A 12,607-nucleotide genomic window follows, 5' to 3' on the forward strand; every position below is an offset into this window, starting at 1 on the left:
TTGATTCTATCCTTCCATCCTTCTTGCTCAACATACCATTACTCAGACTACCTGATTCAACTATCATTTCTGGCTGGGTTCAAAAACCATGCACGTAAGGGGCGCCTGGGTGGCTCAGTCGGCTGAGTGCCCAACTTCAGCTCAGGTCATGATCTCACAGTTTGTGAGTCCGAGCCTCGTGTCGGGCTCTGTGCTGACAGCTCAGAGCCTGGAGCCTGCTTCGGATGCTGTGTCTCCCTCTCTCTCTGCCCCTCCCCTGTTCATGCTCTGTCCCTCTCTGTCTCAAAAATAAATATACGTTAAAAAAATTTAAAAAGCCATGGCATGTTTAACAAACAAATTCCAGTCTAACAAATATCTGTGGCAAGCACTAGTAGAAAGAGAGAGAGACAAAGCAAGAAAATATAACTAGGAGAGAGAAGGAACAGGAAAAAAAAGGGGGGAGAAGAAACAAATGAGACCTTGACAATTTTGCTGGAAGAATTTGTGCCTTTTTAAAAGCGCACTGGCGGGGCGCCTGGGTGGCGCAGTCGGTTAAGCGTCCGACTTCAGCCAGGTCACGATCTCGCGGTCCGTGAGTTCAAGCCCCGCGTCGGGCTCTGGGCTGATGGCTCAGAGCCTGGAGCCTGTTTCAGATTCTGTGTCTCCCTCTCTCTCTGCCCCTCCCCTGTTCATGCTCTGTCTCTCTCTGTCCCAAAAATAAAAATTAAAAAAACGTTAAAAAAATAATAAAAATAAAAGCGCACCGGCAATCGAGGGAAATCAGAAATTAATGGCTGCTGGTTACCATCATGACCTAGATTGTAACTGCTACACTTCCTGACCCTTACACAAGAATGACAGCGAGGAGTGTTTGCAGGTCCCAGGGTCCATCAGCTGGTCCCACTAGTAAGTAGAGAGCTAGCCGCAGTTGAATTTGAGGACCTCTTGGTCCAACTCTTACTGGTACAGACACTGGGAGCCAAATGGCATCCACAGCTGCCTGCCCTGACCAGCTGGCAACCAAGAGAATGCCATGCTGGGCACTCAGTCCCCAGGGACCTCCTGGCACAATCAGAGCCCTCCTCAGGGGGATAAAATGTGCTGTGGGAAAAGTTTGGTTAGCTATTTCTATCTGTGCTGCAGGGGCGAAACAATAACTACAGGAATATGCTTCACCTTCTTCACAATCCTGATGCAGGATGTTCTTTAAATAGTTCTGTTTCCCTCTCCTATTTAATGTGTGGAATCATGCTTTTCCGGTCTTTAGCAGATATATTTAATTCTCACGCAAGTTAAAAAAGAATAAGGAGAAAAGCATCTGATCTTCAGTAAATTCATAATATATTTGAGCTGGGGGCGAATCAGAGAAGCGCTTCGTCTCCATGTCTCACTCCACAAATAGAAAGGCTGAGGCCCAGTGTGGTTTGGGAGTCCTGGATCTAATTAGCGGCAGAGATAAGTGGACATCTGGGCTGTTATATGCCCAGCACGCTTCCCCTCTTCTTGGGAAAACCACACCACCCCCTCCCTCACTCCTACAATGCTGCTCTGGTGGGCTTTCCATCCTGAAGGTCTCACTCCACGCACGTCCCATCCCAGTCCACGACCTTCCCGACCACAGAGATTGGTTCGAGGTGAACAGCTGTCAGAACTAGAGCCAGTCTCAGTCCGTCCCTGGGACGTTTCATGCTAAAGTTTGGAGGGAGAGTCTTCTGCTCACCTTTCCTCTTGAATCATGATCCCGGAGCTGTCATCAGCCATGTCCCCAGCGATGTGGAACATCCTGGCATGACACTGACCCTCAGAGAGACACAAGATATGAGGTGTGGATCAAGGGTAGCAGCCGAATCCCCATTCCCAAGGGTCTCCCTCCAGATTTGTGGGCACCCCTCACAACATGATCCCATTAAGACCCGCTGGTGTTCGGGCGCCTGGGTGGCTCCGTCCGTTGAGCGTCCGACTTCAGCTCAGGTCATGATCTTGCGGTCCGTGAGTTCGAGCCCCGCGTCGGGCTCCGTGCTGACAGCTCGGAGCCTGGAGCCTGCTTCGGATGCTGTGTCTCCCTCTCTCTCTGCCCCTCCCCCGCTCACGCTCTGTCTCTGTCTCTCTCAAAAATAAACATTAAAAAAATAAAAATAAATAAAAGACCCGCTGGTGTTTAAGCTAGTCAGAATTGGGTTTCTGTCTACCAAGAGCCTTGACTAATACACAGGTTTCAGTCCAGAACCTAGGTCTCTGGACCCCAAGTACAGCAGTCACAGCACTATACCAAATTGTTGAAATATAACACCATATATTTGGTAGTGCCTTGTGGTTTTCAAAATACAGTCTTTCAAGGGGGCTAATTCTGGAGAATTACAATATCCTGTAAGAGAAGAATGCATTTCCAGTATAAAATTCATAAGTCAGTCCCTCACATTCTTTCCTTTGTTTCCCCTGGTTCTTTCCATGTTTTAAACAGACAACCAGAGGAAGGACTCAGCGAATATGAGTCTTTAATGCCCGTATCAAACACCTATAAATCTCCCTTTTAACTAAGAGGAAGTTCTCCAGACTCAACAGAGACTGATCAAAAAGTGAAGACTAACTCCCGGATCTGGAGTAATACTAGAGAGACCGTAAGTATCAAAGACACAAATTATGGATCTTTAGACAGATTTGATGCAATGTTGTTGCATCCATAGTAAAAGAATTGGAAGATCAAGTTTAAGAAAATTCACAGAACACAAAATTAAATAACTAAGAAATATAACAGGGGGAGAAAAAGATCAAACCCATAAGCAATCAGTCCAGGAGGTCCAACATCTGACTAAAGCCAGATCAAGTGGACAGGAAAGACAAAATGAAGGAGAACAAATAACGAAATAATACAATATAAATTCTCAGAGCTAACATGTATGAACATTTCAGATGGAAAGGACATACCGACTGCCCAGCCCAAGGAATGAATTAACCTCACACTAAGACTTAGCATTGTGAGCAATCAAAACTCCAGTGCTTCAGAGAAGATTACAAAGTTTCAAAAAGAGAAAAATCAGAGTGGCATTAGATGTCTCATCAGCAATTCAACTTCAGCAGCTAGAAAGGTCAAAGTTCAGAGGGCAAATAAGCTTCAGGTAAGTATTACATACCCACTCAAATCATGACCAGATACAGTTAACATTTTCAGACATAACTAAACTTAGAAAACATATCCTCACAGGGGCGCCTGGGTGGCGCAGTCGGTTAAGCGTCCGACTTCAGCCAGGTCACGATCTTGTGGTCTGTGAGTTCGAGCCCCGCGTCGGGCTCTGGGCTGATGGCTCAGAGCCTGGAACCTGCTTCCAATTCTGTGTCTCCCTCTCTCTCTGCCCCTCCCCCGTTCATGCTTTGTCTCTCTCTGTCCCAAAAAATAAATAAATGTTGAAAAAAAATTTTTTTTTTAAAAATAAAAAATAAAAAAAAATAAAAAAAAAAGAAAACATATCCTCACCACATCCCTTCTTATTCAAAAATGTGCTGCAACAAGAAATGCGAGATGCGAGGTCTCACTAAAAGAAAAGCAAAGATTTAATATATGAAAAGATTCTCTACATTGATTTTTAAACTCTGCTGAAAACCAGTAGCTCACCTATCAGTTTGATAAAATCTAGAAGCTTGACAAAATAATTTGTTGTCCAGGCTACTGTCCAGGAAAACAGGTAGTTTGATACATTGCTGATAGAGACACAAGTAATTCTAATATCTACGGAAAGGAATTTGGTGATATCTAACACAATTACATTAGTATGTAGCCTTTGACAGAAGTCTTGCTTTCAGGAATCGATTCCAAGAATATGATAAAAACACGAACACGGGCATTGCAGCGTTATTTGCAACAGCAAAGATCGAAAACAACTCAAACATCCACCAACTGGGAACTGGAAGAATAAGTTGTACTGTACCCATAAAATGGCGGCATTATGCATCTGTGGAAAAGAAAAAAATCTCTCTCCATGCCACGAGAGATCTCCAGAATAAGCTGGTAAGTGAAAAAGGCGAGGTTTAAAGAAATGAAGTTTGCTATTTGACATTTCAAAATGGGGGAAGAGAAAGACGGAATACTTATGCTTTTAAAAGTCGAAGGATAAACTGAAAACTTTTAGAAAGTACTTACTTGATTGAAAGTTACAGGGAGGGAGGACAGGAACAGAAGCTAGAGTTCTATGAATATACCTTATTTTGTGTCTTTGACTTTGGAATCGTGACTATTTTACATAATTGTAAAACCAAAATTTTTAAAAAGCAATCTCTAAATATTGAAATATTTAATATATTTAGTGGGTGGCAGCCTTCATAGGGAGAACTGTTTCACGTGACTTTAAAACATAAATTTAACTATACATACCTTATAGGAGATACTCAAATAACAACAACAAAAAAATTGCCCCCTTCATAAAAAGTCTCAAATGGTTTCTAGTAATCATATTGCTCCTATTGTTGATACTGAAATTGTTATTCCAAGACTATTTGTGTGTATATTATATACTGAATAATTATGTTAGTATTGTTTGGAATAGGATATTAAGTTTTGGAGTCGAGGTACAGCTAAGTACGATAGGGTTAAGTAAAACTCTACAGTTGTGATTCTGGATTGTAAGTATTGGTATGAACTCATGATGTTTTTATATCTTAAAAAATAAATATATCCTAGCTCCCTACATTGAATAGACCTGAACACATAATCAACCCAATAGCAATAAGCACCTCTAGCACCCAGATTATGATAGCTAAACACCATTTTCTATAAATGAAACCAGGAGTCCTTGGAGACATAGCAGAATCCACGGTTTAGGGTAAGAAAGAGACAAATTGAGCCTGGACCATCTTGTCATTCCAGAAGGAAGGAAACTATAAAACCCAAGGCAAAGCCAACTACTAATGTAATCAACATGAAGAGGCTCTCACTGTCCACATAGGTAATTTCTGCATCAGTAATAGTAACAGCTATAATGAATTGGAACATCAAATAGATTTAATGGCATGAGCTCATAATGACTTAAAAAATGTCCTCTCACTGTTCACTGGGAGAAGCTGGAAAACCCAATCAATATTTTGAAAACTGGCGATTAAACAAACAAGTAAATCAAACATCTATCCCATCCTGATAGAATTGCTCCTCAGGTAAGTGAACAGTCATGAAGGAAGGTTTCTCTTTTCTGTTTATTTTTTAAAGAACAGTAGCTAATGAATGAAGAAGGAGATAGACGAAGGTGGTCACCATTTTTACAACGCTTAACACATTAAAGAATTGCATCAAGGGTTAATCACTGATTGGTAATATCACAAAAAAAGAGACAACCAGACATTACGTGCCTCTCAAAGGAAGGACACCACACCACCTGTGAGGTACTCTTGCAAAAAAAAAAAAAAAAAAAAAAAAAAAAAAAATCAAACCAAAGTCTGGTCCAGCCTCTAGCTCTAACTTTACTTTCCAGCAAATACGGGGCATGGGAAACATGACTAACTCCACCATGGCACCCAACTGGCAAGCTCTTCAGGACATAGAACCAATTTCCTCAACAGATAAATTGCAAGTTTAAAAAGAGAGGGAGAAAGAGAGAGAGAGAAGGATGAGGGAGAAAGAACCTGTAAATTTAACTAGACTTCAGAGTCATAGCAACCAACAGCAACATATGCACCTTATTTATTTGTTCCTGATTTGAGCATATTAACTGTAAAAGAAATTATGAGACAAACAGGGAAAATTTGAACATTGACTGGATTATGGATGCAATTAGATTATTATTATTAAATTATAGGTGGGATAAGAGTTTTATGGCTTTATTAAAAAAAAAAAAAGAATCCTCTGGGCTTGCTTGGGTGGCTCAGTTGGTTAAGCATCCAACTCTAGATTTGGGCTCGGGTCTTGATCTAGTGGTTGGTGGGATCCAGCCCTGTGTCGGGCTCTGCACTGATAGCACGAAGCCAGCTCGGGGTTCTTTCTCTCTCCCTCTCCGCTCCCTTTGCCCTTCCCAGCTTGTGCACATGCTCTTCTTCTCTCTCAAAATAAATAAACTTAAAAAAAAAAAAAAAAAAGAATCCTCCAATATGTATAAAATTTTTGCATACCAAAATGTTTACAGATGAAGTGAAATATTTAGAATTTGCTTCACAGTAGTCCAGAATGGGGGGGCGGGGGAGTGGATGGGGGTACAGATGAAGTTCAGTTAGCCACATCTTGATCGTTGTTGAAGCTGAGTGGTGGTTACATGGAGTTTTGTTACTCTGGTTTTGCTGTTTTGGGAAATGTTTGAAATTGCCTATGACAAAAATAAATTTTTTAAGTCATGTAAAGTTTGTATTCACTCTGTTATATCCCCATGTTTGCCTCATATTAAAATGTAACTCTTTACCGAAAATCACTCTGTTCAATTCCTATGCTTACATGTAACTCTTTACTAAAAATCTTTGAGGAAAATGGACACTCTAGAGAAAAGTGCTGTGCTTATTTTAAGGGTTTGTGTGTCCACAACATAGCATTGTTTGCTCACATGTGTTAGGTTGAAGAATAGCAAAGCAAGAAAACAAATTCTCCCCCACTCCCCCTCCAGGGTCACCGGAAGGAACCAGCCCTAGCAACACCTTGATTTGTAGCACCCCGAGACTCATTTTCTGACTCCCAGGACCATAAGATAATAAATTTGTGTCGTTTAAAGCCACCAAGTGTGTGGTAATTGGTTGTGCCAGCTGTAGGGCATGAATACAACCCAGTTTGCAAGTCCCACAGGTACTGGGCAGGGCAGGAAGGCTGTCCCACCTGTCTGCACCCCAGCTTTCTGCCTGGGAAATGGGGCTCCCAGCAGCTGAGGTGGAAAGTTGTGAGAATCACACCAAGTGCTCAGGTCATCGATCAGTAAATATCTGTTCTCCCTTCTTAACGTTTCTTCCTCTTACCTTCTCTCCTTCGCTCAATCTCTAGTCACAGTGACAGCTAACAAGTGTGCACGTTTCCTACAAAAGAAAGCACTGTTGGGGCACCTGGGTGGCTCAGTTCGTTGAGCATCAGACACTTGATTTTGGCTCAAGTCATGATACCAGGGTCATGGGATCGAGCCCCAAGCCCAGCTCCTCCCTGAGTGTGGAGCCTCTTTGGGATTCTCTCTCTCCCTCTGCTACTCTCCCACTTGCCCACACTCTTTCTCTCTCTTTTTCAAAATAAATAAACACTTACAAAAGAAAACACCGTTGGAGAAACAACTTCACCTCCGAGCTTTGGGTTATAAATTAAAATGAGAAGAAAAACAATGCCAACAGACAAGGTCTTTGAGGTAGCTGCTGATATAACTATGTTGCTATTATCTCGGAGAGTTGACCTTGATGGGAGTTATTAGTTCTTACACACGTCAAAGGGGGGAAACATTTTTTTTATGTTTATTTATTTTGTGAGAGAGAATGAGAGAGAGTGGGGAAGTGAGCAGAGAGAAGGAGAGAGTGAGAATCCCAAGTAGGCTCCCCACTGTCAGCACAGCTTAACCAACTGAGCCACCCAGGCGCTTTCTGGTTTTCCCATGGAAAAAACAAATGGTTAACTGATAGAGATCTCGGTCATGCAGAACAGGAGTCTCCATCAGTTTGCAGCTGTCTTAATGATTCACAAGGAAACAGGCTATCTCCAGAAACCTACAGACTCAATTTCCTGGAGTCCTAAGATCGCCTTCCCCTTCACTGGGCAGAAAACCTTGTATCGTCAGTCACTCCTCACAACCCGAGTGCAGCTCCTTCTGCCCACCCACCCAGTCCCCGTGCTTTAATAAAACCACCTTTTTGCACCAAAACGTTTCAGGAACTCTTTCTTGGCCTTCGGCTCTGAACCCCAACACTTCAAATCGCATCACTTTCATGGGTATTTTAAAGTCACGACTATTACCAGACCAAGAAACTCCTTTTAATAATCGGTATTTTGTCAGGTAGAAGTGAAAATTCCAAACGAATGGACTTCAATTATGATCAGCTTGAAGATGTATGAAGGAAGGAGGGAAAGGAAGAGGAAAGGAGAAAGAGGAAGGAAGCAAGGGCTAGAGGCAGTTAGTTAGGTTCTAACAGGATACTGGGAGGCAAAGGGGAAGTCACAGGCAGCTATTCGGAGAGATGGATAGATAGATAGATAGATAGATCGATCTCCTTAGGAAACAGATAGATCTCCTTAGGAGATAGATAGATAGATAGATAGATAGATAGATTAGATAGATGATAGGTGGATGGATGGATGGATGGATGGATGGATGGATGGATAGGTAGATAGATAGATTTCCTTAGGAAATGATAGATAGATAGATAGATAGATAGATAGATAGATAGATAGATAGATAGATAGACAGACAGGTATCCTTAGGAAATAGATAGATGATAGGTGATAGATAGATAGATCCTCCTATTGGCTCTGTTTCTCTAGAAAACTCTGACAGAAGGAAATAACACAGAAGGAAAGAAAGAAAAGAAAAGGGTAAAGTTATCTACAATTCCTTTATTTAAAAAAGGCTACGTGAAGATAGAAAGCCCTCCCCTAAATCCCAACCAACCTCCTAACTTCGATCCATAGATTTACTTCTACAAATTTGACGACATTTAGGAAAGTCTATAAGCTTCCGCAAGCCATGTCCCGGCCTCACTTCCCAGGAGGTGGACCCAGGAACGAAACCAGGCTCCGGATCACCCAGCAGGCAGGCCCCGCGGTGCGCTTGGGACACGGTCAAGCAGAACCCCGCCCGCCATACCTTGCTGACAAACTGCACTCATGAAGAAGAACTCCTTCAAACCGAAGTGTACATTCCCAACACTAACAGATACCATTCTGTAGATGGAGGCAATTGACTTGACTTGTTTTGCTTTTGTTTTGGAATTGGCCCTTTTTAAAACAGCATTTGCTTTGTTTACAGATAAACAGGTAAATTTACATACAGCAAAGAACACAACTCTTAATGTACAATTCGGGGAGTTTTGAAAAATGCATATACTTAAACAACTCGCATCTGTGTTGAAGCAGAAAACTGCCATCGCACCCAGAGAGTTCCCTCTGGTCTCCCCACGACTGCCACCCCCAGACACAACCAATTAAACAAATGGTTTCTGCAGTTTTGCCCTTTGCAGAATCACACATATATGGAATCGCACCGTACGAGCCTGTACGTGCCTGACTTCTTTCCTTCAGAGTGGTTGTACCATTTTGCATTTCCATGAGCAGTGTTTGAGATTTCCCATTGTTCTGTATATTCACCGACATTTAGCGCTGTCGGTATCTTTTCATTTTACCCATTCTGTTACGTATAGAGGGATCTCCTGATTGTATTTGCATTTCCCTGATGACTAATGATGTTAAACATTTTTTAAAAATTTAACATTTTTTATTATTTATTTTCGAGAGACAGAGAGAGAGAGTGCACGTGGGGTAAGGGCAGAGAGAGGGAGACACAGAATCCGAAGCAGGCTCCAGGTTCTGGAGCTGTCAGCACAGAGCCTGATGTGGGGGCTCGAACCCATGAACCATGAGATCATGACCTGAGCCCAAGTTGGACTCTTAACCAACTGAGCCACCCAGGGGCCTCAGTAATCTCTTCTTTTTATAAGGACACCAGTGTATTGGAGTAGGGCCCCCCTAACAGCCTCATTTTAATTTCCTCTTTAAAGACCCTATCCCCAAATATAGTCACATTCTGAGGTATTAGGGGTTAGGGCCCCAACATATAATTGAGAGGTTACACAATTCAACCCACAGCAATAGAGCTGTTTATGTTCTATATGAATTTGGGGCTTTTTGTCTAGTTATTCTACCAAAGATTGACATTGTGATGTTTAAAACCCAACTTTGTAGATTTTCCTTACTCCATTTAGTTCTATGCGTTTTTGTTTCATATATGTTATACTTTCTCATTAGGAACACAAGATGTTTTTACTGTTATGCTTTCTTCGAGTTAAATCTTATCCCTGCATGGTATGCTATGCTTAGGTGTGATTTTCTTTCTATTTATTCCCTTTGGGGTTTGTCAAGCATCTTAAGTCCCCAAATTTGTTTTTCAACCAATTTAGGGAATTTCCAGCCATTTTTTCTTCAAATTTTTTTTCTGCCCCGTTTTCTCTTTCCTGCCCTTTGGGATACCATTTACATATATATAAGGCAACTTTCTACTATCTCATGTATCACAAGAGCACCCATTTTCTAAATCTTTCCCTTGGTTTCTTGGGTTGGAGAAGTTCTAATTACTGTTCCTCTGTTCCCCCACCATACCGACTGCTGCCGTCTTCATCACCGTAAATTTTTCATTATATAGAATCTGTACTTTTCAGGTCTGGATTTTCCATTTGTTTTCTTGTCCTGTGGTTAGGTTCCCTTTCTTTGCTCAGATTCCCCCATTTGTTCATTAATTTGGGTCATGTTTTCTATTTAGGTCTTTGGCGGACATATTTATAACAGCTGCTTTAAGGTCCTTGTCTGCTAATTCCAGTATCTAGATGACCTTGGAGCTGGTTTCAATGGACTTCCTCTTCTCCAGACCGGAAGTCACGGCTTTCCCGTGTCTTTGTAATTCCAGTGGTTTTTTTATGGTATAGTGAACACTGTGGATGACATGTCCTTTCCAGATTCTGTAACTGCTATCTGTGGGCCAGTGTGATGCATTCCATGCCACAATTATTGAGAACCATTTGACTGGGCTTTAATTTCATAATGTTGCATGCCAAGGACCTGGATTAGTTGACGACTGCATCATTCTTTGCAGCCTTAAGGTTTCTGGTTATTAGGAATAAGTTTTTGTTTATCTCATGGAAAGCTTTTAGTATGATTGAGACTATCAACAAATACTGATATCATAGCTACTGAGTAAAGCATGGGCTCTGTCTTCAAAAACTTTAAAAGATAGCTAGGGAAGCTAGGATGTGTCCAGAAGTGAATTTTAAAATGTGGTAGACCTTACTAAAATAGCTAAGCATGAAAAGGATTGACAATGCTAATGTTGGTGATGAGGTGGAACACAGAAACTCTCATGTTTTATCAATTACGTTTTTCTGTGTAACAAATCACTCCAAAATGAGTAGCTTAAAGAAACAACAACTCAATTAGCTCAAAATCTCACAGTTCTGAAGATTAGCTCAGCAAGGTGGTCATTGGGTTTTTGCTGTGCTCCGTCATGGGTCCGCCGTTAGCTGCTGGTCAGAGAGGGAGCTCTGCTCCGAAGGGTCAATTGGCTATTGACTGGGCGACGTGTCTCTGATCATCCAGCATGCTAACTTGAGCTTATTCACACAGTAACCGGGCAGGGGCCTGGGAAAGTGGACACGTGGAAGGCTTCCGAAGGCCCTGGCCTGGAGCGTCTCATACAATTTCTTAATAGTTGTATTAGTCAAAGCCAAAACAAGTCACAAGGTCAGCCCACATTTGAAGGATGGAGAAATATGCTTTGTGTTTTTGATGGGAAGAGATACAAAGTCTCAGTGTATACAAGGAAAAGAATTGTAGCTCTTCTTGCAAGATGACATATATTTATTACTTGTGGGGATGTAAATTGGTACTGATGCTTTTTTTTTTTTTTTAGTGTTTATTTATTTTTCAGAGAGAGACATACAGAGTGTGAGCAGGAGAAGGGCAGAGAGAGAGGGAGACACAGAATTCGAGGCAGGCTCCAGGCTCTGAGCTGTTAGCACAGAGCCCAATGCGGGGCTCAAACTCACCAAGGGTGAGATCGTGACCTGAACTGAAGTCGGATGCTCAACCAACTGAGCCCTCCAGGTGCCCCGGTACTGATGCTTTTGAAGACTATTTAGCTATACCTAGTAAAGCTATCAATTCCACTTCTGATATATACTCAAGAGACATTAGTGCTTATGTCCACCAAATACATGGGATAAAAATGTTCTCAGTCCATTTTTATTCATAATAGCCAAAACCAGGAAGCAATGTAAATGTTCATCAATAGAAAAATGGAGAAATAAATTATGGAATATTCATACGATGGAACACCATATGGAAAAGAAATAACAAATGACCGCACAGGCAACCATTTGTTGAATAAAAGAACCAGACACAAAAGGAGACATACTGTATTATTGTATGATTAGATTTAGTTGAGGTTCGAAATTGGGCAAAACTATCTGTGACCATCGAAGTCAGTACAGTGGTTTCCTTGGTCTGGGCGGGGGGTAGTGGAGGGTTTTTAATGTTTATTTATTTATTTTGAGAGAGAGAGAGAAGGAGAGCACAAGCAGGGGAGGGGCAGAGAGAGAGGGAGAGAATCCCAAGGAGGCTCTGCACTGTCAGCACAGGGCCCAGCACAGGGCTTGAACTCATGAATGTGAGATCATGACCTGAGCCGAAATCGAGAGTTGGACATTTCACTGCCTGAGCCACCCAGGCGCCCCAGGAGTGCTCTATATCTTGATGTGAGTGATGGTCGTGTGTGAGTGTTAGTGTATGTGTGTGTGGGGGGTGTATGTGATATTCGTCAGGCTCTGTCTGTAAGATTTATGCATTCAATTTACTGTAAGTTATACCTCAATGTAAAACAATTTTTTAAAGGGTGGTGGTGATGACAAATACATGTGATTGGAGTGGAGAGCAGGGAGGGGCACTGGGGCCTGGCACGTCCAGAGGTCGTTTGGGGCCCTGGGGAGCTAC

This window comes from Prionailurus viverrinus, chromosome C2, assembly GCF_022837055.1.
Source record: "Prionailurus viverrinus isolate Anna chromosome C2, UM_Priviv_1.0, whole genome shotgun sequence".
Taxonomy (NCBI): domain Eukaryota; kingdom Metazoa; phylum Chordata; class Mammalia; order Carnivora; family Felidae; genus Prionailurus; species Prionailurus viverrinus.